Source organism: Manis pentadactyla, chromosome 9 (genome assembly GCF_030020395.1).
Source record: "Manis pentadactyla isolate mManPen7 chromosome 9, mManPen7.hap1, whole genome shotgun sequence".
In the NCBI taxonomy this organism is placed as follows: Eukaryota; Metazoa; Chordata; class Mammalia; order Pholidota; family Manidae; genus Manis; species Manis pentadactyla.
Window position 1 is genome coordinate 55,393,167 of NC_080027.1, and position 6,000 is coordinate 55,399,166.

Below are 6,000 nucleotides of genomic sequence, written 5' to 3' on the forward strand. Positions count from 1 at the left end.
AACTTGTCTTTCCCAAATATCTGAACTACAGATAGTTAATAGCAGGGATAGAAGGTAGAAGACACAAGGAGAAGGCCAAGTGGGTCACCATGAAACACCAGAAGCTATGAGTAGATAGAAGTTATATGTGAAACAAAGATGAAATTTACATGGAATAGAGAGTGGAGCAATTGGTTAGCAGCAACAAAACATAGAGGTGGTCACCTCTGGTCTCTGAGGGATGATCTCTAGAATTGTCTGGGATCCCAAACAGCTTTCTGGTTTCCACATTCTAGCTGTATTGTTAGTTCATCATACCAAAACAAATGAATGCTTCTGTTTAATTTAGTGGGCTCATTGGGAATGATGGGATTTCAAAGACAAACTACATGGTTACATAAATAGTGCAGCTGGATTTCAAAGGCCAGAGCCCTTTCTATTCAACAGCTGGCCTTGGAGCTAACCAGCAGTGGTCAGGGAGGAAGCCCATAGGTGGAGGACGACTTGGTGCCCAGTGCTGGTCCAAGCCTCCCTCGTGCAGAACTCCTTGGATGTGTAGACATTTATTTCCACTAGAGGTCCACCTTACCATCAAGTGCCTGGAGAAAAAATGATTGGCTTCAAACAGTTGGTAGCTATTTGAACAGCTGAAAAGCTGTTCTTTATGAGATAAAGAGCACACATAAAGTATAAGAGTACTTGTCAAACTTTAATGGACACACAAATCACCCAAGAAACTTGTTGAAGTTCAGATTCTAGTCCTGCCAGGATGGGATGGGGCCTGAGACTTCTCATTTCCAACCAGCCTCCTGGTAATGTGGGGTTCTACTGTTCTGAGGTCCACACTCTGAGCAGCAAAGATCTATGTGATCCCCCAAGGCAAGGATATAGCCCACTGGAGGGTGTTAAAGAGCAAGGGTTGTAGCCAGACAACTTTCTATCTGCTCAGAGTTCTGTGGAATGGAATGTGAAACTTCAGTATCACGGGAGACCAAGCAGAAGTTAGGCAACAACTTGGCAGATGCACGTCACGGAGAGAATTTCTGCTTTGCCTGGCAGGCAGCCTACCACAGTCGATTTAGGGAGTTGATGTACTCCCTAAAATATTTTGACAAGTATGTGCCTACCTGAACATTTTTAGGTTGACAATCTAAAGTTTTATATCATATACTTAAATACATTTATTTCTTATTAAAAGATGAAAATTGTTAAATGGTTTATTAAATAAAACAAAATGATTAAATAAACGTTTGCTAGAACTAGCTTGTAAATTCCAGAAAGCAGAGAGATTTTTTTTTACCTGTTTTGTTCAGTGATGTGTACCCGATAGGTGGTAGGCACTTAATCAGTGTTTGCTGAAGGAAGGCACACCAAATCTGAGACCAGACTTGTAATCATTTTATCCGTGGGCTCTGTCTATTGTAACTAAAAAAATTTGGTAGCTCTGCAAAATAGCCCAGCTATATTTTTAAAAAATGATTAAATAAGAAGTATTCTAAACTGAAGGCATCCCAACCTTGGTCAAAACATCAAGGTTTTAATGCCACGTTTTATACTTAACAGAATTATGATCAACACAGGAAAAGATAAAAATCTCTATAAAAGACAAGATCCCTTAGTTACTTTTTTAAAAAATTAAAGTTTCTATTAAGACATCCTGGGGCTGACTTTTGATCAAGGTCTGCTTCTGAATCCTTACCATCCTGTCCCCTCTAGCTGTCCAAATGTCAGGGAGATCTGGCTCTGCACGCAGCAGCATCTCTGAAAAACCACAGGGCGCCTGTTATCAGACTCCCTGGATGTCACACTCTGCCCACGAAATGAAATGTTTCCCAGTGCCCACTGTGCCCTCGGTGGGCAGTCCAGGCCTCATTCCCACCTGCATGGTGTCCTGCGAGCAGGGATGATGGTATCTTCCCTACAGGTGTCTGAGTGGTGGCTGGTGGTGTCAACGTGGGGTGGAGTTGCCTGGTTCTTTGAGCACAAGCAGTTTCTTCTCAGTGCCCTCTAACATCTGTTATGCTCTTAATCTCCCCTGCAGGCCATTTTACTCTTTATCTTGGCATTCTCGCTCCTCTCCATATTGTCTTCCTGAACTCCATCCCTCTGGCTGATAGACCCATAGCTGGAAATCTTTCTGAGTGATCCTGTTTCCATTCCCAACCTGGACTCACTACCAGCTTCTGTCCTGTTCACATTACAGTGCAGACTCCTGAGCTCCAGAGCTCCCTTCACACTCCTTCCCCTAAATACTAATTCAGACCCCAGGCTTTATCCTCTCTTTCCCCAGACTTCTCCAAGCCGGGTTCCAGGAAGACGTCAGGAGTCACCTGCTCCAGCTTCCTTCCCACCCACCACAGTACGTTAGAGGGGAGGTACAGCCAGCCCATTTCTGTCTTTCTTTTCCTTGATTACAATAGAATCTCTGGGTACCGGCCAGACTAAGCCCCTGCACCCCAGCTACAGCATTGCTCTAGCTAGGCAATGGGACTGAGAATGAACTCTGGCCAAACAAAAATATTTTTGATTGTGCTTTTTTTTTTTTGAGACACCATAACTCGTCTGCCTGAAGAAAAGTGGTTATATTCCAGCGTCTGTTTGATAAGCACATCAGACAAGACCACAGACCATGGGAACCAAGAGAAAATGGCACTGTAGGGTTACATGAGCCTCGGACACATTCCCGGACAGTACAAGTGTGACTGTGGGATGACACAGACCAGAGCTCAGAGCAGATGCTACTCTGTCCTGTTCTCAGAGGAAATGCTGGCTCGAAGTGAAGCTTTGAGACAGGGTCAAAAGCAGCAGGGCTCTTGCTGGCTGGTAGCCCTCATCCAAGGCTTGTCTCCACAGAATTTGACTGGGAAAAAAGACAGAACCCACAAGAATCTGTGTGACTGTCTTTACAATTAATCGTGATGGATATTCATCCAAGGGAGTGAATGGATCCAGGACAGGGGAAGAGACGTCTGAAGGCTGAGGAGCATATTTCCCAAATTCATTTTCTGTCCCATTAAAATCTCATCAGGACAAATCCTTTGGGAGACCTAAGACCAGCACCCTGGAAACATTTGGAAAAGTGAAAGTGGATATCTGGGCAAGAAAGAGGGTGTCAATTGAAATGTTCTCCACTGGATGGGGATAGTTGCAAGAACAGGGCAAACAGAATCATCGGAGCTGGTACGAACTTGCTGATCATCAAATCTTGATTTCAGAGGAAAGGAAATTGGGGCTCAGAGAGGAACGAGGGCATGTCAAAGTCACACAGTCACCAGCGCAGGGGGAAGCATAGTCAGGATACACACTCAATTGCAGATGCCCAATCCAGGACTTTTTCCTTTGCACCGAGCCTTGAAGGACAGCCTAGGAATTGGCCAGGACGCTGCTTCCCTTTGCTGCTGCTCTGGGGCTGGGGAGAAATGGGCCAGGTCCTAAATACAGCTCCCCGGGAAGTCTCCAGCAGGTTGTCAAGTGCTCCTGCCAGGGCTGAGCTGGCAAAGGATGGTGGGGAGAAGTGCTTAGAAATCCTGAGCCCTGAAAGGTGGCCTGTAATTGTAAAATTCCATTTCCTTTCAATTAGCAGCTGATTGCGTTTGATGAGCTGCAACATTGTTTCCTCCGTGTAGATTAGGAGTCAGAGCAGTCAATGAGCTGCGAAATTCTCTCCCTGCTGAAACAATAGACAGTGATTAAAGCGCAGCTAATCCGATCATTATAGCTGGAGCCCACTGATCATTAGCTGCTAACCAGATCCCGGAGAGCAGCTCCAGCCTGGCCAAGGCGGCCTGGATGCAGCAGGTAAAAGCTACCAGTGTGCCGGCCTCCCTCCTTTCCATTCCCAGAAGTCCCTGGTGCACCCAAGGGCTGGGGTGAAACAGGATGCCTGTCTCAGCAGAGGCACGGGATGTGCCTACTAAGGAGATCTTGATGTCAGGGAGATGTAGGGACTTTGGAGGCAGAGGTAACAGACCTGGCTGGGATCGAATCCTCTAATATAGCCCCTACTGCCCCCTAGTTTGTTGTTTAATCTCTGAGCCTCAGATAAATTATTTGTCCCAGATCCTTAATAATACCTTTCTTGTGTGGTTGTTCTGAGGATTAATATCACAGCCTAGGTAAGATCCCTGGCATAATGCTATAAATCAGTAATAACACCAGCTAACAATTCAAGTGTTTGCTACGTGCCCAGCACTGTTCTAAGGGCTTTATATGGATTAACTTTTCTAATCCTCATAACAGCCCTGATAAAGTAGATGCTATTATTATCCTCATTTTTTTCCAAGGAGGAGCACAGAAATTCAGTAACGTGCTCAAAATCATTCAGCCATCAGTGACAGAGCTGGGATTTGAACCAGGCAGGCGAGCTCAGCAGCTCTGCTAGTAACCACCTACCCATCTTTGCTACTTCTCAGAAAATGTTGACACTTACTGTCTTCCTTTGCTAGGCCTGTAGTTTTCAAATTTTACTGTGCAAATTCACCAGAGTGAGTGCTAAAAATACAGATCATCAGGCCCAAGCTGCAGAGATTCTGATTCAGTCAGTATGGGAGAGACTCAGGAGCATGGGTGTTAATAGCACCATCTGCAATGCTGCTGGGGTGGTCCAGGACCTACCTGGAGAAGTGTTCTAGGTTCTGGGGAGCAGAGAGGTGGCTGGCTGGGGCCTGCATGTCACCCAGGGCTAGTACCCCATGCCTGATGAGGAAAGCCACGATTGCACTCAGAGAGGGTGAGAAGGAGGCAAAAGCAGAGGCTCTGGGGCCACATGTATAAGGATTTGAAGTGGTTCCTTCCCTTACAGGAGTGACCATATACATCCTCCAAAACAGGACACCTTTGAGAGAGAAAGGGGGAACTATTCATCATTTTTCCCAAAAGGCACAAATTGGGACCTTCTTGGGTAAACTACCCATGGGTCATTGTAGCAGATGCTGTTGGTCTGCCCACCGCCCTTGGTTCTCACCTCCAGTGCTGCAAGCACCTGCAGAGCTCGGTACGACCAGCTCCGAGGTAAGAGACGAGCAGAGGAAAAGCAGGAGGGGTGGAGTTAATGTCCCCGGAGCAGCATAAGCCAATGACAGGGAGTCTGTCGATAAACATCCTAGTGTCCTGACTCCTTCGCTGTATAATCACTGACAATGTTCTACTCTATCTCCCGGACTTCCCCAGCAGGGCTGAGCTCCAGTGCCTCACCATAATGAATAAGTTAGAACTCAGCTCTTATTGTCTTCTTTTCCTTCCCTGTTTATTTTTCACATTATTGCTGGTTCTCTCCTGGGACCACCTCCCATGTGAAGTACTTATCCCCGCATCCCTGAGTCCTCTTTTGAACTCAGAACAGCCTCCTTACAACTACCTACCTAGGTGACCTTAGGCAAGTAATTAAATTTCAGTTTCCTTAAGAAGAAAATAGAAATAACAATAGTTAATACATGTAAAGCGTAGGACATAGCAAACATCCAATAAATGCACAATTCTGGTATTATTATTATAGACAGTCAGACTGTGGGTCATTGCTGTGATCCCATCTGGAAGCATCTTTTCTCTCCTGTGATGCTGTTCATTCTTTTCTCTCCTCTGGATTTTCGCAGTACTCTCTCAAGGGGGCATCAGCAACTTCCACATTCAAGGTGACCTCCAGACCATAGCCAGGGTGCTATCCCCTCCTTTCACCACAACCTGCTATTTCCAGGCAAAGTGCTAGGCTCTGAGGGATTGTAATATATTATTTTTAAATCTGTTTTGAGAAATGACTCAGAATGGCCACTTCTGAAGGGGAGCACATAATTCATTTACCAAATGCAGAAACCTAACACTGACAATGAAGATTAACACACATTTCTAAACTCCTGAGTTGATCATGGCTCCCTCTTTCAAATACCTGTCATCGCTACCGCTGAATGAAGTCCAAATGTAGCTTGCAAGGTCACATTGTAACCTCTCAGCAGCCCAACATGTCTGCTGACACTGCTTTTGCGCAATGGCTTCTCCCTACAGAGAAAATGCCCCAGAAAACCCCAT